Here is a 23,399-nt window from a genome sequence, read left to right on the forward strand (position 1 = left end):
TTCTGTTCCTACTGAGCTCACTGTTGAAATGACATTAATTATTAAATTTCTAACTTCACCAATTAAATTTCTAAATTTACCAATGCAGCTTCACCAATTACAAAAAAATTACTTGTTAAACTCTACATTACCCATGAAAACATAGAAGCATAGAAAGTTTATATGAAGATTATTATAATATTTGGGTATGAGGAAGAAATAAAAGAGACAAAAATAAGGAAGGAAGCGATATCATCATATAATTAGCACCCGGACAATTAACTGCAAAATTAGGCAAATGTATCTTGAATACAATTTTATTTAAACTTAAGTCTGGTCTTAAAAGTGAAATTTATGACTTGAGTTTTGCCAGAAAGCATTCTAAAAATACTTCATTGTCTTTATGGAAGGGACAATGACCTGTTCCAGTACTTTTCCTCATGTTTCACTTCACATTCTCAGTATTTACAGTTTGCACACCAATATAAGCTGATTACATTGAGATATAACAGAGAGCAAGAAAAGAGAAGGGAAAAAGAGTAGCCAAAATATCTTGGAGAAAAATAAAATGAAAAAGAGAATTCTGAGGCAAAGTGCAGACAGATATTTATGCCTCAGTTGTTCTATTTATTGACTGCATGGTGATGAAAAAGACATTTTTGATAAGCACCAAGTATTTATTTGTAAATTGATTCTCATAGTAAGGCATGTAACCATTATTTTCTATAAACTTCATAATGTTCGCTCTATGGATCATACTGCCTAGCCCCTAGGATATAATGAAGAGGGGGGAGACCAATACTTCAGCAATTATGGAAGTTACAGCTTCCATGCAAAGGAGCATCCCATGTGGGCACTGGTTCTAAACCCGGCAGCTCCACTTCCCATCCAGCTCCTTGCTTGTGGCCCGGGAAAGCAGTCTAGGATGGCCCAAAGCCTTGGGACCCTGCACCCACATGGGAGACCTGGAAGAAGTTCCTGACTCCTGGCTTCGGATTGGCACAGCACCAGCCGTTGCACTCACTTGGGGAGTGAATCATCGGACAGAAGATCTTCCTCTCTGTCTCTCCTCCTCTCTGTATATCTGACTTTGTAATAAAAATAAAAATAAATCTTTAAAAAAATTTTTTTATCTCTCTAAACATAAGAAAATGTACAGGAACCCCACTTCCCACATCTTTGGGGGAATCTATCCAAAATATGGAGAATGATTGCAACCACAGATAGTTTCAAATCCATAAAAATAAAAGTTCTGTTAAAAATTCTTGTGAAAGGACATATAATGAAAAATATCTATTCAGGTTATTTCTAAATTTTATATCCTAAAATAGACATACTAATTTCCACATCTAAACAGGATCTGATTTGAGGGAAAAATGAAAGATAAAATATCCTTTAAAAGAAATTGTAGCAAAACATGTTAAATTCTGCTAAAATTTAAGTAGTAACAAATCCCAAACAAGTGGTGATGCTTGGTGAATGCCTTGACATTTTACAAGCCCATTGACAACATGCATGATCCAAAGAAATGTATATTTTACAAATGGTACATAATTTAAATATATTTTTTTGAAGGATATAGCTACAAATGGTGAGGTACAGACAGAGATATTCCTCCTGCTGGTTCACTTCCTAAATTGTCACAACACCCATGGGTGGGCAGGGCTCAAGTCAAGAGCCAGGAAATCCATTCTGATCGCCCATGTAGGTGACAGTGAACCAAACACTTGGGTGGTTTCTCATGACCCTAGATATGTTCGCATGAAGATCAGTCAGAAACACTGCTACCAGTGCTCAAGTCAGCACTCCGATATGAGATGCATGCACGCTAAGTAGTGGCTTCAGCTGTTGAGCCACAATGTGAACTGCTGAATGACTCATTTTTAAAAGAGATAAAAACAGTGTTAATGGTAAATTCTACAATGCTTGGCCATCCACATCAATTTTCAAAGAAAGAATCATATCTCCATGTCCTAATTGAGGAAGAACAACAATAACATCAGAAACAATACATAACACCACAGACCTCTCTATTGGTTTAACTAATTAAATTAGACAAACAGGTTAAAGTTGAACAGACTTTCCAATGATGTTGTAGACAAATCAGGGCTTTCAACAGAAATATTCACGATCACAGATCTAAAGCATTTATAAAAGTAACTTGTTAAATGAACAAGGAGATGAAACATGACTTTCTCGGTATGTTGAAGCAAAGCACAGGCAAAGCAGCGGCTATCAAGAGATGGCATGTTCCAATCTGAGCAACAGTAGGCTAATCCAGAGAAAAGGTATGACTGGAGATCTCGCGAGCACTCAGGGCACTTTTCTTGTTGGTTGTTAATTATAATGGTAGTTGAGACAATTACAATTTGACCAGAAAAAAATTCAGAGAAATTCTACCACAAATTATTTCTCCATAAACATATGCTAATTTTTATTATTCTTGGCAAAGAAATATAATATTGTGAGAGTTATAACAGGAAGAAATTTTCGAAATCACTATTCAAATTCCTTACACTGCTGATACTCCTGTGGGTTTCTTTTTACTTCCTGGTCTTAAAAATATTTAAATTACATACTTTTTTTCAGTGGATAATGTAAAAGACCATTCATATGGTTAAATTTACATGAACCTCAGTTCTTCTAGGATGGAATAAATGATGATTATTATTTATTACAAAATTATCTGGATGTCGATGCAACTTTCATTAATAAAGGCAGCATTTGTGCTTAAATTTTGGCTTAATCATCATATGATTTTCCTAAATCTCTTTTTTGATGCTGCACAATTTATGTGTTTTGGAGATTTCTGTATAGTTCTCACTATGGAATCTGTTTTAAGTTTCTTCTTCATCTTGGTCTCCTACTGTGGATGACTTAGCAATTCCTTCCAGTTATCTCAATGTCCCTCAACGTGTTATTTCATCCATGACAAACTCTTCTTCTGCTTCAAGAATGATTTTTTTATACTCTCTCCATATTTCCTTTACAAATTTTAAAGTCATCCATAACTGTATTTTGTAAGTTCCTCCAGTAGGTATTCATTGTTTCTAGTTTTAATTCATGCATTCATTTCAGTTTTGATGAGTGCTCTTACATTTGCAATAGTGAGTGTTTTCCAGCACCCGCGTTAGGATCTGTACCACCTGCTGATCAAATGGAACCAAATAGAAGAGTATACATAGTCTCATCAAATTGAATTATATTTTGATCAGAAGCTGAAGCAATGAGGTTTTATTTGTAGTTAAAATTACGATCTTAAATTTCCATTTCACTGCACTGTATTTTACTAACAGGACTTTAGATTCCAAACCTTCTTCTTTCATGTAGTTTTTACTTGTAGGATGAAATTTTCATAGAACCATTTCATAAACAATAAGAGTATCATGTGTGCTGTTTATGTTATCAAACAGGGAGATTTTTTATTTTTTTATTTGTTTGTTTTTGAAAGAACATAAATGCTTCAATCTATATACTACACATGGCATTATCGCAGAACCCACGACACTGCCACATGGTTAGAGTTCAACTGGTCTTCCACATTGTATGCTCTAATAACTTCATACAAGCATAACTTGTATACTTTTTCTAAAGCAAGTCTGTTGGATATGTTACTCCAGAAATTCCTGGCTTCACCACAGTTAAAAGCCAGTGGTTGCTGATATTGGCTTCTCATTAATTAGCTTAATTAACAATGCTGTATGTGCTTAATAGACTCTTCATAGTATGCATATTTTTCAGTCTGACAATATTTATAAATCTGTGTAGACATGCTATGGTTGCAGAAATATCTTTATACAATTCGTTTTGGAGAAATTTTTGCTGGAGCTTTTTTGTTGTTGTTAGCTTCATGCCTTCTGTTGTAGCATATTGGTATCTATTGGAAAACATATTATTTTTATGTTTCCAAAAACACAAATTCAATGCTTCTTTTGTCTTTATAAATATTTATTTTATATATTTGAAAGGCAAGATTACAGAGAGAGAGTGAGAGAGAAAGAGAGTAATTTTCCCTCTAGTGGTTTCTTCCTCAAAGAGTCATAGTAGCTATGGTGGGGGCCAAACCAAAGCCAAGAGTCAAGAGTTTCAGCCCGATCTGTTTCAGGGAAGAGATCTGTGTTGTTTTTCCCAGGCTCATCAGAAGGAAGCTGAATTGGAATTGGAGCTGCTGGACAAGAACTGGTGTCCAAATAAGATATTGATATTGTAATAAGCAGTTTTATGCGTCACATCACAGCGTTAGCCAAGCTTACTATCTTTTTTCTTTTCTGATTTATTTATTTCTACTTGGGAGGCTGATTTACAGAGATTAGAGGAAAGAATGAGAGAGAGAGACAGAGAGACAGGGAGAGAGAGAGAGAGAGAGAGAGAGAGAGAGAGAGAGAGAGAGTGTGTTTCTATCTGTTAGTTTATTCCCAAAATAGCCACAATGTGAGTGCAAGGACCCACAAACTTCAGCCATCCTTTGCTACTTTCCTAGGCCATAGAAAGCAAGCTGGATAGAAAGAGAAGCTGCCAGGACACGAAGCAGTGACCATATGGGATGCCAGCACCAGAGGTAGAGGATTACGTGCCTTGCCACCACGCTGGGCCAAGCCCCATCTTTTCTTAGTTAAACATTTAGACACTGCTGCCATAAATTCTGAAATCATTGATACAACAAAACTACAATAAGCTCCTTTTTTCCCTACATGATCTTGCAGATAGAAAAACTGTTCTTATTGCGTATTTTAGCAACCTCAGCAGTCAATTGCTTACCCTTTCGCTTAAGGCAACATTTATCAGTTTGTTTTTGTCAAAACTCTATTGCCAATACCACTCTTGAGTTTTGGGTTTATTGCTAAGATAAACATGGATTACTGAAACATGTACAGTGATAGTGGACGGACACTAAGCTATTCAGGGATAGGAGCACATTGAGGATGGGTATCCTACACAAATAGCTAACCTGCATCTTGTGCACGACAGATTGAGAGGTGTCACATTCCCTCATGCCATTTCAATTGATGTAGAATTTGAAACTGATGGATTATTTCTGCAATTCTTCATTTAAAATTGTGATTTTACGTTTTCATTTAATACTACGGTTGAGTACAGGTAACTGAAACTATGAATAAGGGGAAACTTTCGTATGACCACTTGACTCACTACACTTTAATTCTAGGTATTTTTTTTTATATTCATTTATCTATTTGAAAAAGGAAAGTGATTTAAAAAAAACAGAGAAAGAGAAAGAGGAAAGTGAGAGAGAGAAAGCTTCATCTGATGGTTCATTCTTCAAATGACTGAATGAGATTTTGCTAAGCCAGGTCAAATTAGGTACCTAGGAGCTCAGAATCCTATCAGGGTCTCCCACACCTGAGGGGAGAAAGAAAATAATTCATTCATCATCTGCTGCATGCAAGTGACATTTGCAGGAAGCCATAAAGGAAGTATGGAGTGCTTGAGACGTGAACTCTAAGGATATGGGCATCTCATAACCCACTCTACCATAAAACCTTTTCCATTCCAGTTCTTAGTAACAACTATTGTTATATTTTCAAATTTTTTTCAATTCTTATTTTAATTATATACCACAGATACATAGAAGTTCTGAATGTCTTTGTTAAAAATTATAAGTCATTCCCCAAAATGCAAAAACAAAAATGAAAAAGGAAAGAAAAATAGAAGACGGTGCTTTGTTTAACTGACTTAAATGATGCCTGAAGGAAAACAACCAAATTCTAGGCTTCCTGTTGCCCAAGTTGTCCTCCTTGTCATTGTCTAGCAATAGTAGTAGTTTTACAGCCTCCTCTTTTACATATAATTCAGCCTTGTAGTTTGTATCAACTTAGTTATCTAACAGAGGCAATCCCACTGTTATTCCCTAGATATTTCACAAGCATCTTCATCTATACTTGTTTATTAATGATTGTTGTTGTCCTGGAACTTTATTATAGCAAAGATGAAGTGAAGCATCATTTCTTCCAGGAATTTCTCCCCAACATCTGCAGTCTTAGTTAATCAGTGTCTCACTAAGCTTCAGTGATACTTATCATAGGTCATTCAATTGCTCCTAATTTCTGCTACCTCATTTTTCAGATTTGCTTTCTGTGAAGAGTTATCCTCGATTCTGTAACTTCTTGTTGTTAGCCACCATGTTGTAGAGCTGTTCCTGTAGCTGATGTTAACTTCAGTGCTGTCAAGCCTCTTGTTGCTTTAGTAAATTGGCTGTAAAATGATAAGGAGAAAATCAAAATAATTTTTATAGTGATCTTGCTTTGTGTCCATTTTTCTCAAATTGATTTCTGCGAATAATTTTATTTATCAACTAGGAATCACTTAACATACATATTTGTTGGCTCTTCTATAAACCCTGTATAACAAATTGCCTAAGAAAACACACAGTATTGCACCTACAATTATTTCTGTGTGATTTCTATGCCCCAGTGCATCCTGGGTTGCCAGTTAGTCAGGCAAGACTGCATCTTAACATAGCCATGATGAACAACTAGCTGAATTATCACCATGTGGAAAATTAAAAATGATGATCACAGAATCCCTGTATTTGTGATGCACCAGAGAACTAAATTTTGTATCTGTGGGATTCCAGATACCTTACATGACATTGTGTGGATTCTTTCTCTATCTGCATTGTAAACTGAAACTGTATATACCATACAAAAAATAAAAACAAAAAATTCCATAACCTGCAATGGAGGAAATATTATTTTAAGTAACTTTTTCGAGATCGCTGTAGAACAACTTTGGAATAGAGAAATGTATTGATTTCCAATGCCACTGTTTCTTGCTTACAAAGGTTTTTCAGGATTATGTGAAATATGTGAAATGCATGAGAAGAATGTAATGTTTTAGAAAGGGTAAAGTTTCAAGAAAACACAACATTTCCTAAGAGGCTCCTAACCAAACCTGAGAGTCATGTGTTTTCCCCATTTGAAAGATTTGGGGTATAATTATATTACAGTCTCATCCCTGGCTACAGATAAATCAACTTTTTCAATTAGACATAGTGCTGAATATCACCTCACAAGCAAGCAAAAAAAAGGATGAAATAAGACCCACTGGCCAGAGGAAGGGGCACACGATGAGGGTGCAATGCAGTCAACACACCGAGCTCGTAAGCTAGGCAATCAGCCCGCATTGCTTACATTTTCCGTTTTCATATGAGCCTGGGCAAACATACAATGATCTCTCTCTTTGAATTGTCAAAACAGATGCTGGCATAAACCTGGCTTGACAAGTATGAAAATACACTGTTATCCATCTACTAATTGCAGGAGTTGGCTGGAGTGGAGGTCAGCTCTCAGTGGCTAACTAGGCAGCCTCACAAACAGGCCATCGTTTCAAAGAAAACAAAGAAAGATGTTGTAAAATGATTTTAAAGGAAAAGTTTGTTGTGGTATATATAAACACTAAATATATTATAAAACAGATAATCTGCTGCACTGACAGAAGCAAAATTAGGAGATTTAGCTTCCCACTCCCGTTTAATTCACTAATGTCCCTGCTGAAACCATTAGCAGGGTGGCATTTGCTGTAATTGTAATTTTTTCCTGCATAGGCTTAATTTGCAGTAAGTTTAGCATCTGTGAAGCTGCTCATTTGACAGCCCTAGAGACTGAAGTCTGTTTATTGGCAGAGGGGTGAGGCTGAGGCAGTCTAAGAGCACAGACTAATTTGATCACCTTTGCCATGCACATTCCCCTCAGTCTGGGGAAGGGTTAGCTGGGGAAACCTGGCCTGGGAGAAGCGTTAGACAATGACTAATCCCAGCTGTACAAGTGTGCCTGGGTCTGATGGAATTGAAGAAATTCATTGTCTGTTCATTTCAAGACGACGGAATTTCCCTAAGCAAAGACTTTTTAAGGACACAACAGTCAGAATCCATGGGGTTTGATAATTACTTTTGGAAAATGTTGTATTGGATTCCTGGGCCATCTTGAAAATATATCATGATTTAATTAAAAAAAAAAAGAAGATGAAAAAAAAATATATCATGATTGTCCCACTTTTGCTAGAAGGGCAATGAAATGTGTACTGCTTAAAATCCAGGTTATGTCATCGACAATTTTTCTAGAATCCTTCCCTATATAATGGACTATGGTTTCGTTATTTTACTTTATGGGCATTTTTTTGAAAAAAAGAAAAAAACCAGAGAATAGTCATTAACACCTTCACAAGATTGTTGTGAGAATTAAATCAATCGATGCTTATACAAGATTTAAAACAAAACACAGTAAAAAGACAATGTCATATTAGCTGTTAGTGCTATTTTCATTCTATAAAACCAATAACTATCTTAGCAGTTACACAAATAAGTCATTTCACCATGGTTGTAATTGAGAATTTAGGAAGAAACTCACCTGCTCTCTCTCTAGTTGAACTGTCTTTTCTCTTTTCCTCTCATTCACTTTTCCTCTCATCAAGGCCTCAATTGAAAGTAGATTTCAATGTGATTTCTTCAGGTTCATACCTTTGGCAGTATCATTTTAGAGATATATAAGGAAGCAGCAATTACAACTATATTGCTCTTGAATTTTTCAGTTTATAGAATGAGGTTAAATATGTCTTGACAACAGAACGCTGGGCTCTCTGCCACTGTCTATAGCTACCATGTGAGGACACACTTAAATAACAGAGTGATGGACTTATGACTGTTTATGAAGGACTATATTATTGTAATAATATAGTGGAAATCCAGAGAGAGGCAAATATGGGGAGAGGGAAGGGAAATCCCAGAGCCTGGATCATAAAATGATAAAATAAATAACCAATTTTAAAAGGAATTTCAATGTAATAACAAGAGAGCATTAATATCATCTGCCAGGCTCTGGATGCTAGGCTTTGTCTGCCTGCCTAGGTCACATGTGAAGCTGCGCCGTCTCTTCAGGTTGAGTCAGTCATTATCTGTAACTCACATTCCTTACTATGCAATAAGAGTTACTTAGCCTCACACAGGCTCTTACACTTTGTTTCACAGGCATGAAATCACTAAGGAAAAATTTTTGTTTTAAAAAGCTGTAAATTTCCCTGACTTGGCAGAGGTTTCCCCAAATATTTTAGAAAAAGACAATACTTACTACCTACCCTCACCCCAAAACAACAACAAAAAATACATATATAAAAGGATATACTTCAAACCCAAGCCATTAGCCAGGCTCGGAAACGAAATTACTTTGTTTACTGGCGATGGGAGAAAGATCATCATAGCAAAAAAAAAAAAAAAAAAAAGCAGAGAAAAGAAAAAAAACACTCAAGAAAAATAAGGTAATGGGCTTCATGATTTAAAATTCACTCATTTGATCTCTGTTTATATCATCATTTTTGTTCATCTACTTTATTATCTAGCTTACTTTTATTAATGTAATATCTTAATTATTTTCATTTTGATAAAGAAATCTCAAAAATACTATTTGGTAACATTTACTTACGTTTGAACATTTTAATGACTTTTATTTTTACTTTATGGAAGTTTTTCACAAAAACAGCATTTTAAATTATAACATCATTAGCTTTTCGTAAACCAATCTCCTAATACTAAGCTTGCAACATCATAATAATTTCAATAATTTCTAAAGAAATTAATTAGAATATTACAACACAGAACATTATGATATGAAATAAGAAACATAGGGAAAATTCTAATCTTAACAAATATTTAATAATAATGACCCATGATTCTATATACAACTCACAAAGTATCTATTAAGAACAAAAATAGTTTAGCTGTAATTTTAACAAATACACAGGAATAAATACAACCTTTTAGATATAATTTTCCTGCTTCATAATGGCCACTGTAGGAAGTATATAATTAAGATCAAACATACATATAACACCTGTGTTTATACATATTTATATATTTTGAAAAGAAATCTGTGAATCTTCCACTATGAAAAGAGTTAAACTCTAAGAAATTAAGTGCTGTTTTACTGGTTCATATGGCTAATAGCAAAACCTGCTTGGAGAACTTGTGGACGTGGGCATTAGAATTAAACAGCAGAGACAAGCTCGCTGCACTTTTTATAGCAAGCTGCTGAAGAGCATGGAGGGAATAAATGATTGGGTCAGGAAGCATACAAAAGAGCTGCCACCAGTTCGTTTAGTGATTAATTCAAGATTGTGCTCATTTACACTTTCAGCATCCTTTCCTTTAATAAATGAACACTGATTCGAACTTCAATCCATGCAGATGGTTGTCCCATTCAGCTACAAGTGGTAAGTTGAATACATTCTTGACTTTTCTTCTTGACAGCTTCTTCCTTGTGAGGCTACAAAGTGATGAAAAAATTTCTGCTGCAAATAACATTATGCCAAAAAGGGAGAAATGTAGCTGAAGTAGTGTATGTCTTAGGAAGGGGAGCGGTGAGTACCAGGTACTACAGAAGCAGTTTTGAAAATCCATAAAATATCTTGGCCTTTTTTGCTAACAAAAATAATGTGTGAAGGTTAAGAAAAAAAATGTAATCATAAATCTTCCACAGAGATTCAGACCTAATTAGGACAAATCCCAGGTAAGTGAGTGTATGTGTGTGGATATTTGTGGTTTTGGTATTTGATGATGACTAATGAATTCAGAAGATGGAACTGAATACAATAGTGAAAAGAGTGAAATCAACAGGTCTGGGAAGAAAACTGCACTAAGAAAATATTTTAAGTTTTGATTTTGCAAACTAGTTTTTTATATATTTAAGCATAAAATTGATTAAATCGTGTAAAATGCAAATACTAAAAGAATAACAATCAGTAACTAAAATGTGCAGAATCTGAGCTGCATTGTTAGTAGGCCGTAGTGTAAGACTAAAATGAAACCTAAAAAAGATACTTGTAATTTGCATAAACGGTTTACTCTACTTTTACCACCGTATTGGTGTAGTAGTAATCTTCACATTTTCTCTTTCATGACAGGTATACAAAGTCTACAGAATATTGGCACTTAATTTGTATAAAAACACTAATAGATCATACCACATCAGTGAAAACAAAGGTTTGTTATCTTTTTATGATACTCAAAGTATGGCATCCAGAGGAGAGAAGACAAATAGAAACAGAAGTTTCTCATTTTTATTTTCATTTCTGTTTTCCTGAACAATACAGGATCGGGGCAGGGGTGGGGGGGAGCGAAAGAGCTTCATCTGCTGGTTCACGCAAAAAAAAAAGCTTTAAAAAAAAACCTCACACTTAACATCATTAGCATCACTAATAATTTACTAATTGAACAACCACATGATGAGTTTCCTAATGCGATACAATGAGAAGACATCATCCGCTACTGAGCATAATTTCCAGACTGTTTGAATTGAATATTATCATTAAAAAAATCATCAGAGTTGTAGGTCTTTGTGTGAATCAACCACTCCACTTTTGAAAATGTCAGGGTACAGCCAAAACTTAACGGATGAAAGACAAAAAGACAATTGAAAGATATCAATATCTTACGAAATATAAGACTCTTATTTATGTCCTAGAAATAAAAAAAAAATCTGTTATAAACAAAATTTTCACAGTAAATTAGCTAATGGAATATATGCTATATATTAAATTTTGTTATCTGTATTTCATTAAGTCATTACATAAAATAAAAGCATGTTACATTGAAATGTATCATGTTACTAGACACATTCATGGTACTCTCATCAAGGCAGACACTCTGTCCTGTGCACTGGGGTGCACCACACATTCCTTGGATGCTCATATGACATATCACTGCCAATTCCAGGTATAACTTCTGTTTCTGATGCAGTTACTGTTACTGTGCCTGGGAGATAGCAGTTAATGACATTAGTGCTTAGGCTTCTGTATATGAGATTCCCATACAGAGTTCCTGGCTTTTCAACTTTTGTAACAACTTAATTATCTCAGGAAGGGGTCTGTTATAATAATAGCAAATGACTCTAGCATAGTATGCATCTTCTTTGCCATGTGATGTCCTGTTCTACTCTGCAGGAAGTCCCTGCCTGTAAAATGCTGTAATAGCTCAACCTGATGACCTTGAACCTCCTAGCTTCCAGAGTCAAAAGCTAAATGCACTTTTATTCTCTATATTAACCAGACTAGCTTTCAGTAATAGTGACAGAAACAAAGATATTCAAAGACACTTCCACATGTTTTTTTATATGCACTTTTTTTAAGATTTATTTTTTATTATAAAGTTTGATTTACAGAGAGGAGAGGGACAGAGATCTTCTATGCGTTGATTCACTTTCTAAGTGGCCACAACAACCAGAGTTAAGCCAGACTGAAGCCAGGACCTTCCCCCGGGGTCTCCCATGTGAGTGCAAGGTCCCAAGGCTTTGGGCTGTCCTCCACTGCTTTCCCAGGCCACAAGCAGGGAGCTCTATGGGAAGCAGGGCCATAGGGATTAGAACCAATACCTATATGGGAACCCAGCATATGCAAGCTAAGGATTTTATCACTAGGCTACAGCATTGGGCCTTTATATGCACTTCTTTAAAAAGAATTGTTTATTTTTATTTGAAAGATATATTTACAAAAAGAAGGAGACAGATGAGAGAAAGATCTTCCGTCTGCTTGTTCATTCCCCAAGTGGCCACAATAGAGCTTAGCTGACCCAAAGTCAGGATTTCACACGGGTCTAGGGCCTAAGGACTTGAGCCATCCTGTATTGCTTTTCCAGGTCATAAGCAAGAAGCTGGATGAAAAGTGGAGCAGCTGGGACATGAACTGATGTTCATATGAGATGCTGGTGAAACAGGCAGAGGATTAGCTAGCTACGCCACTGCCCTGATTCCAGTATGTGCCTTCCATGAACTATTTGAAGTACCCCCATAAAAAAATCTTTTTGACCATGATATCCATATAACATTTACTGCCATGAACAATTACTTACTTAGACAGCCTAAAGCACTAAAAGAGTTAATAATAGTTACCAAATATTTACTTCCTTGGCAAATTAATGCATTGAAAGAATTAATAATACAGTTATTAAATATTTACTTAGTTTTTAAATATTTTAATCTTTATTTTTGATGGTGTTTACATTGTTGATCAGGGTGGCAACAGTACAGGGTTAGGAGAAATGGATGTAATCGTTTTTTCCAAATTTTCTATTTCTTCATCCTGTATCTGGGGGAAGGACTGTACCCAGCCTCTCAACAGCCCCAGTACCCGGGAATGGGGAATGGCCTCCTGATATCAACCCAGGTTTGCGATGCAGTGCGCACTATGAGGGTTCTACTCAAATGTTTTCAATAGGTTTGAAATGTTGACAATCTCACTGATTGAAGCATGAGCGAACTCTTCCAATGTGCATCGACTGGCACAGTTGACCTTACAGTCTACATTCACCCACATTTGCCATCATCATTTGACTGCAGGATGGGGCCGTCAATTCCCTCACTTCTCCTTCCTCTGCTACAGTACCAGATGTCCTGTGCAGGCTTCAGTAGACTGCCATATCCTCCATATGTATTCAGGCCTGCCGTCCACTACTCAGTCTTCTCTGCCACCAATTAAGTTTTCCCAGGTGGACCCAATGATCCAGGTCAGGTGACACGGGCCCAGCCAGACGCCCAATCCCGGGGCTCACAGACCGAGCACCCACCACCCAGGTATATTTGCTTTAAATATAGAGGAGAAACTGATTTGAGAAATTAAGAAAGTTGTTTTTTTTTTTTTATTTCTGATAGTCCATGTTATCTATACAATGGTTATTTTCTCAGTACTTCATAAAATGCAGAAAAATTGTTAACTATATGATGAGGCATGCATAGCCATGTCTGATACCTAATTAAATCTTTAATAAATGTTAACTATCATTAGCACAATTTCTGCTTTTTTCATAATATGCTTTCTTGAAGTAAAAGGCAAAAAATGTATATGATCCTAAAAAAGTATTACAAAATTTACGCTATAACCTCAACTATTTTGAGTATTCACAACTATAATTTATGTATACAGATAATCATATGCGTGTTTGCATATGAATTTCTCTATGAATTGTAGATTTTCTTTACTAAAAAAGGCAAAATTATAAAACAATAAGAAATAAATAGTTCATATTTTTTTCTTCTCTCATTTACCAGTAAAAATTTTTTCTAACCATCTAATCATAGTTTAACATTCATTTCAGTACATCTTCACTTCCTTTCTAAATTTAAATATGGTTTGGTAATTTCAACATCTTTGCTGCTCCTGCAGGGTTTACCAGAAAATACACATATTCTGTCAACTTCTGAAAAAGAAATCTTCATGGCAGAGAATTAGGCTGATGTTATAATGGAACCTATATGGCTGGATAAATAGATCACATGTGATTTTATGTGTTCATAAATATTGGTGTGTCTTTTAAGGTGATGGTGAATGTAACACAACTAGAGTGGTAGAACTGCCATGTGAATGAAGTATAGGTTACCAGCACAAACAAGAAAAGTAGTAACTTTTCTTAAAAGGCAGTAAAGAGCTAGACCTTGACATATTGTTTGATAGAGTGGTTCAGCAACCCATTGGCCTAACATTCGTTACTACTTCTGATTGCATAGTTGGTGGGTAGGGTAAAAGTTGACAAGCTGGGAAAATGGAGGTTTTATGCTTGTAGGAAAGTGAATTTAACGTCACTACAAGTAGTAAATGGGTAGGTGCTCACATGCAGTTAAGGCACTACAAAGAAAGCAATCACTCTGACTCTAAGTGGAAAGTGGCTTGAACTGGGAAGTTAGTCACAGCATCTATTATTCAATATTTGTAGAGAACACTAGCTTTACAAACCAGCCATTATACTTGTAGTTTTTTCCTTCTTTTTTTTCTTCTTCTTTTTTCAACCTATCCTGTACACACTTCCCTTAGAATCGACCAATTTGTAAAACAATACCATCATGTTAAATTGGTAGGCGCACATGTTTGAGTTCACAGAATTCTCCAAGAGCTCTCTGTGGTCACCATAAATACATTTTAAAAGGTCTGAAGTGGGACTTTTTCACTGGTAATATTTCTGTTGAGATAGTTCTTTAGGAACTCTTGAATGCCCATAATCTACTGACTCCTTTAGTCTCATTGACATGGCCATAATGACTTTTATGTAGAACTGAATTAAAACACATTTATCATATTGAGCTGAAAAGGCTAAAACTATCTGACACTTCTAAAAGACCCAATCAAACAGAACTCTCTTATTTTTCTTTCCCTTCTTTCTTCCTTCCTCTCTGCTTCCCTCCCTCCCTCCATACTTTCCTTCCTTCCTTCCTTCCTTCCTTCCTTCCTTCCTTCCAACTTCTCAGATGCTTCATTGTTTTATTTAGCTTGCTGGCTTGTTCTTGTGGATTCAACACCTTCACAATGATTTTTCTGCTTCTCAATAAGGAATGCACACTTTAAATCGCACAGCACAAAATCCTGGAAGACCACTTAGCTAAATGTGGGTATTGGCTCCTTCATATCCTTTTTCAAGAGATAAACAGTTTCGTTATCAAGATAGTCTAGTTTTGTTGAAGGCTGTTTTGTAGAAAAACCTATGGGGTATGTCAAAGGCTGGACCATTTGACAATTTCATAGTATATTTTCTAATACCATACTGAAAGAGAAAGAAAGTCACTTTTTCAAATCAGTTGTCAATAAACTGGTATAGAAGGTGCTCCACAGTTCTAACTTTCTTATTTTCACAGACATAGAGAGTGCCTAGTGTGTGAGGGAGTTATTCTGCTCATAGGTCACAATGCATTGTCCCTTAGAGACATATTTCCTCATTGCTTATGCACGCCATAGTCAGTAGAACATAAGACTAAGAAGAGTATTTTTTGCTAAAAATGAAAGACCCAACTATTGCTGTTGACAGGAATCTTCTGACAGACTGTCTTGTGAGAGTGTGTTCCACAGTTAAACATAGCCTGCACCCCAGGATGTTTACTAGCTTGTAATCAATGTGATTCCTACAGCAGAGTCAGGTACTGATATGAAATGTTGTCTACAGAGAATACAGATGCACACTGGCATCAAAGAGGTGTTGTCAGGTTGAACCAGACGAACTAAGGAAAGTCATTTGCTGAGCTATAAATAGACTAATCTCCGGGGCCTGAATCCAGCTTGCTTTTCTCCACAGGGATTATTTATTTATAATTTTTGCTATTTCATGAAGTCACTCCACACTTATTTTTGTTAGATTAAAGAAACAGAACATACTGTTGCATTATACATTTGAGCACAGGTAAGCAAACACAAAACACAAAAAGCATAATTTTCTAAAAACAAAGAAAAGCTATAGAAGTAGTAAAATATTTGCCAATTGCTAAGACAAATGAAATCATGGTACACATGCAAAAAGATGCTAAACTCTAGGACACCCCTAAAGGAGTTTAAATGATGTGAAGTTTTTATTGCCAAATAGGAGATTTAAATCTTCTCAAGCATACAAAAGAGAGAGAGAGAAAGTTTGTGGGGAATCCCACAGATAAGTCATCGTTCTCTTTGCAAAAAAAATGTGATATGAGCTACAAAGAGTTTGGAATACTTCTCTAGATGCCTTGGTGATACTTAGGGTACCAGAAGTCAATCCTAGATTCCAATTCCTTGTTAATCCTCTTAACGCATTCTCTGAGAAGCAGCAGTCGATGGCTCTGGTAGTGAATAGCTCCCTGTCACTCATCTGGGAAACCTGGCTTTGATTCCATCTGTTCCACCTGTTGAGGGCATTTGGGAATGAGTCACCTTATGGACTACTTCTGTCTGCCTCTGCCACTCGAGTACTGTGGATTTTATCATCCGCTAGTTCTTATCATTGTCTTTAAAAAAAAAAAAGATTTATTTTATTTGTATTGGAAAGTCAAAAACACAGAAAGGAGGACAGAGAAGATCTTCTGTTTGATGATTCACTCCCCAAGTAGTCGCACAGGCTGGAACTGAGTCGATCTGAAGCCAGGAGCCAGGAGCCTCCTCCAGGTGTCCCACGGGGGTGCAGGGTTGCTAGGCTTTGGACCTTCCTCGAGTGCTTTCCGCTTTCCCATGCTACGTGCAGAAAGCTGGATGGGAAGCGGTGCCACCGAAATTAGAACAGGCACCCATATGGATCCTGGAATAGGCAAGGTGAGGACTTTAGCTGGTAGGCTACTGCCCCAGGCCTAAAATTGCCTTTGTATTGGTTTTGCTTTAATTTTTTTTTTTACTGCTTTCTGAGTACATCTGAAATCTGAGAATTTAAGAAATACTCTGAATAGTTCCCTACTCTAAGTCAGATCTCTGGGAATGAAATGCAGAGACATTGGAACACTCCAAGGCAATGCAGGAGCTGCTCTAACGAAGCACCCACTGTTCCTAAAAACTCAACTGGAGGGGGCTAGGCCAGCACGGTAGCTTAGTGACTAAAGTCCTCGCTTTGTACACAACAGTATTCCATATGGGTACCAATTCTAATCCTGGCATTCTTGCTTCCCATTCAGCTCCCTGCTTGTGGCCTGGGAAAGCAGTCGAGGACAGCCCAAAACCTTGGGACTCTGGACCCATGTGGGAGACCCGGAAAAGGCTCCTGGCTCCTGGCTTCCAACCAGCTCAGTTCCGACCTCTGTGGCCAGTTGGGGAGTGAATCATCGAACAGAAGATCTTCCTCTCTGTTTCTCCTCCTGTTTGAATATCTGACTTTCCAATAAAAATACGTCAGTAAATAACTCAATTGAGTCCGAGGATTTCTGGTGCCCATATGAAAATTTCTTTGAAGAAATTAAAAAGTGGGTGGACTATCGGTTCTTAGGCTCAAGCAATGACTTTTTTTTTCTATTCTAGAATGAATATTGTGAGCTTTTTCTAGTTAGTGTCAATTTAAATCTGAGTTTCTTATGTAAAAAACGCGCCAGTGCAAATAAAATATCATCTGTTTTTCTGTAAGTAAATTTTTAAGAAGCAGCATTTTTATATAGTGCCTTAAAATAGCATTAGTATCTTGCATATAAACGGGAATATCTACATTACCGTTTACTTGATCGCACGAGTGACAAGTGTTCATTTTTGCTGCTGGAATGTCAGACCAGGGACCTAGCACATTCCTGAAATGTTGGGAGGGGTATATGAGTAATAAACTTATAGTCAAGAAATATTGGAATCTGTATAGAGGATGGCTCAAAGAAGGCTCAAAGCAACTAGTGATATAGGTTTAAAATCAGGAGTAGAATTCAATTTACAGTAAAGTTAGGTTCACAAATAAGAACAAAGCAATCTATGCCCTGAAGCTCCTAGATTGGTTAACTAATTTGAGAGATGAGGTGGAAAAATAGTTATAACCAATTGAGAAGATGGCACAAATTAAATTCTTGGTAAGTCTATTGAAAGCAAACATAAAAGAGTTCAGCTGCAGGGGGAGGGTAGTGGATGGTGATCATTGGGAGTGTAGGGGAGAAATGTAAAAGCTATCACAAGGACCATGGTAAATCCTTTTCTCTGTAGTCTAACGAGGACAAACTCTTACATTTAGATCGTTTTACGAAGTCTATAAATAATGCATTTGCATCATTTCAACTGTGTGATGTTCAAAGCATTTCAAATTGTCTAATAAATGTGAAATCTTCATAAATGTCCTGTATTTTAGGATAATGTGCCCTTACACATACACTATAAAGGCACAAAGCTAACTTTCTAAAATGGTGTGGAAATCAGACACACGTTACTCAGATACATTTTGATGTGAGTTTATCTGGGTTCACTAGATGAATAGGTTTTCTCATCTAAAAAGAGAAGCATAACTCTACTTCATAATATGATTGAGAATTTAGTGTTCCAATGTAAATAAAAATGCATCTCAAGATGGCCCATGATAAATTAAACCCTCAATAAATGCTATCTATGAATAATCACAAACACTATATACTTTATATTATTAATAGTATTATATCTTACAATTCATCATCAGTAGTGCTATTCGGAATAGGAGGTATCGTTAATTTAAAGATTATTCTCATTTTCATCAATAATTTGCTCTCAGTGACTTGAAAGAGTTGAGGCCAGCTTGCTGAGCCACTATCTATTGAACTGCAGAAGTCTTTGAAGCTTCAGGGGTGCTCACACTGCCCTGCAGCTGTTCGCCACAGTGTTTTCAAATCAGCTTCCTTGCAGAGCAGCTGGATTTAATGTTGAAGTTCAAGAAACTTGCTCCTCAAATTCCCATTTATTTGCAAATAACTGGACATTGCCTGCAATGCATCACTGTCTTCCTTACCTTTGCGGAACCATTTGCTGTGTGTCCCAGTTTCCATGCCCTTGTTTCTCCCAGTGTAACCTCTGCTTCTGTCTTTGCCTGTGCCCTTTGCCTCTATCCCGTTGTTCTGTCGCCTTCCCCAGTCCCTGACTTCAGCCGCTGCTCGGTCTCTGGCTCTGCACACAGAGGTTACTGAATCTCAGCAGCCTGTCCTAAATACCACTAAAAACATTCCTTGAAGAGATTTTTATAAATTGATTATTCTTCACATTAAGCTTATGATGAATTGTTTTTTGTAGACTGGCAGATTTCCAAACATACACCTTGAAATTTCCAATATGAAAAAATTCACATTATTATATACTGAAAACATATTTACCTGACTGAAGTTTTCAAACTTCTTCACACCACATAAAATATTATCAGCTTTTTATTATTAAATTATGTATACTTTTGTTTTAAAATGATTATTTTCAGTTCCATAGCAAATTTTTTTCACAGCCAGATGACAAACATTAACAGAGAATTTAAGTGTGTTCTTACAATGCTTTTTTTCTGTATTTTGGGGATTTTATTCTTTCCTATAGAAATTTGGGTTGCCGTTAACAATCCGATGATTGCATTTCTAGACAGGTAACTATAATGAAGAGACTTCTACACTTTGGTTCATACTTTTCTCTCCTTGAGCTTCTATTCTTTCTCTGCATTACCTCCTTTGTATGGACAGGAAAACATAATTTCATTTCATTATTCATTTGTATTTGACTGAATTTATCATGTCCTTGAACCTATCAATATTGCCTTTAACATTAAAGAATACCAGTTTTGAAAAAACTTTTACTTCATGTGTATAGTATATTTCAATTCTCAGTAATTTTTTTGTAGCTCATTTAGGAGATACTTCAAGCTTCTCTTTTTATTCATTCCATTTACACAATATTTTCAAGTATATACATATCAGTATTTGAGAATGGTATGAAATAAGAAAAGCACTACTATAGACTGTAACCCCGTATGACACTTTGTAACACTTGCGTAAGCCAGGGGATTTTAAAATGTTCATGGAAGATAAATTTGAAGCACAAACTTACTCTGATGCAAAGTTTTGAAATCCACGCGCAGTTTTTTTTATTTCCCATGAACTTTCTGAAGTTCCTCCTAAAATTTTTCACCAAAACAAACTTGTCTCTTAACTCTGTATTCCACAGACTTCTTGAAATAACCTCAGGCATGTCACCTATTACAGAGAGTGGCTGAACAACATAGCACATTATAGAGTACCAACTGTTTACCAGCGTGATTGCATGGCTTAATGAACGCCATAGGTTACTGCCACCATGCAGTATCTCAGAAGTACATACGTCACATATCAATAGCTTGCGAATTTATCACAATTTAAATTTCAAATATGATTGTTCCATAGTGTGTGTTCACTTTTGCATCATCCTCAAGTCAAAAATATAACAAGTATTCTTTAAGCAGGAAACAAACAACAAATGATTTCCACTTATAAACTCAGTACATCATATAATTTATTAAAACAGGTCATGATAAAATTAAGCCTTGAGAATACATAGCTCAAAACATTGGTCTTGCAACATGATTCTGAAAATTGCAATAAACAACGGGGTTTTTTTGTTTTCTTTACGCAACATAAATGTATGTGTTTTTCATGTACAATATTGCAATATGAAATATATATGTGTAAAAATTAAATTTAGCTAAATAAGAAATATTTAATATCATTACCATTTTTATGCTGAGAATATTTAATATCTGCTCTACATTTTTCAATAACATATCACCATTTTCCATAATCAATTCATTGTGCAAAGCAACTTTTTCCTAAACTCATTGGCTATTTATATGTTATTTCATTAAAATATATTTACTTATTTGAAAGTCAGACTTTGTGAGACAGAAAGACACACATGCACACACACACACACACACACACAGATTTTTCACCACCAGTTAAGTTCCCAGATGGTTACAATGGACAGGGATGAGCCAAGGTTGAAGAAAGGAACTCAGCCAGGTCTCCAATATGGGATGAAGGGGTCCAAGCACATAGGCTGTCTTCTGCTGCATTCCTAGCGTATATTGACAGCAGTTGGATCAGAAATGGAGCAGCCAGTACATAACCGGGCTCCATCTGAGACGCCTGTGTTATAGACATCTTTGTTCAGTATGCCACAACATGGATTCCAGTGTATATTATTTTAAAAGTTTACTTGTATATATTTGAGAGGCATACAGGCAGAGGTACAGGAAGTCTAATTGGGAAAGAGAATTCTCTTCCAAATATTCATTCTCCAAGTACCCACAGTATCTGGGAATGGGCCAGGACTGAAGCTGAAACCCAAGAATAAAATCCAGGTCTCCCATGTGGATAGCAGGGATCCAACTATATGAGACATCACTGCTGCAAACCAGGCATTCCATCTCAAAATCAGGAGAGAGAGAGAGACATAACAGAGACTCAATTTCTGTTATGTATATCGGTATTCAGCTTTCCAAGGACCATTTGTTACAGAAATTGTATTTTCCCCATTGTGAACTACTGAGTTCATTATCCAAAACCACTTAACTGGAAGTTAAAGTTGGCTTCCTTTGTGAGCTTGACTTATTTTGTTTCATTGGTCTGGGTGCATGTTGCTTTTAAATATCATGGCATTTTTGTTATTATATGGAGATATTTGAAAACTTTGTGTAAAACAAGATTAAAGGAGAGCAGGGCTTATGGTATAGTGAATGAAGCTGCTCATGCTCATCTGATATCAGAGCCTAAAATGAGCTCTATTCTAATTTCTGATCCAGCTTCTTGCTAATACAGATAGGACGGGGTAAAAAAAAAAATGGCCCAAGTGTTCGGATTCCTGACATCTACTTGGGAAAAGCCAGGATGGAAGTTCTGGCGGCTGAATGCCACCTGGTGTAGTCCTAAAACTTGTGAACACGGGGCAGTGAAGTACTAACGGATCCTAGCTTTGTCTGTTTCTCTCAATTTGCCAACGTGGATCTTCAGAAAATTAAATGAAAAGTAACTTTACTTTTGTGCAGAAAACAATTTTTAAGCCCATGAATTGTTTTCTACAGCATATACTTTCAAAAAGCTTTTGGACAATTCTGTAACTTTGTAGTTTGTTTTGAAGTTACATAGTGTGATGCCTCTAACATTGTTCCCTTTATTCAAGATTGCTTGAGGCTATGCAGTACCTTTTGTAGCTTTTACAAATTTCACTGTTGTTTTAATTATTTCTGTGAAGAATGTCATTGGTATTTTGGGATTATATTGAATCTGCAGGTTGCTTTGTGTAGTAAGAACCTTTTAGCAATATTTATTCTTCTAACTCATGAACACAAACTACCTTTCCATTTACTTGAGTGTTTTTCATTTTTCCATCATTGTTGATGATTTCAAGTGTAGACAACTTTGATACTTTCCTTCAATAACTTGAATGTAGCAATCTACTCTCCCCAAACTTGCACAGTTTCTACTGAGGAGTCCAGTATTAGTTTTGGATCTTATTTTGTCTTTCTCTTGCTGATTTTAGGATGCTATATTATCTTTATGATATGTCATGGTACAGTCTTTTTGGGATTGGGTCTGATTGGAGGCATTTAACTTTCATGTACTTAGATATTTGTAAATTTCTCCAACTTTAGGACATTTTCTGTCATCATTTTTTCATGTAAATATTTGTATATGTGTGCACATATATTTAAATATATAAAGCTTTCCCTCTTAATCATTAATAACTTCTGCATAACTATCCTCTAATCTTTAAAGCTTTCTTGCTTCTTTTTTATTCTTTGTTTTACTGGAGTGTATATTTTCAAATAACTCACTTTTAAATTTGCAGATTCATTCTTCTGCTTGATCAGTTTTGCTATTAATACTTATTACTATTTTCATTTTATTCATTAAATTTATCAGTTTCAGAATCTCTGGAATCTCTTTTTGTTCTCTTAAATTTCTGCAGAAAATCTTCTAGAGATTCTCTGAATTTCTTTTTATTTACTTTTAGCTTAATAATTTGGACATTTGGGGGGAAACGGAACAAAACTTCCAATCTAAATGGTTAATATTTTTAATGTTCATATTTACTGGGACTAAGATACGTCAAAGTCAGGAACTATAAATTGTATACAGGTCACTCAGATGGGCCATCATCTATCCCAACTCTAACCCTAACCCTCCCCAGGGTCTGTATGACCAGAAAGCTGAAGTCAGAGTCAGTGATCAAACCCAGATATTCCAAGAGAATGTGGTGGCTGCCTGGCA

Source organism: Ochotona princeps, chromosome 3 (assembly GCF_030435755.1).
Source record: "Ochotona princeps isolate mOchPri1 chromosome 3, mOchPri1.hap1, whole genome shotgun sequence".
Classification (NCBI taxonomy): Eukaryota; Metazoa; Chordata; class Mammalia; order Lagomorpha; family Ochotonidae; genus Ochotona; species Ochotona princeps.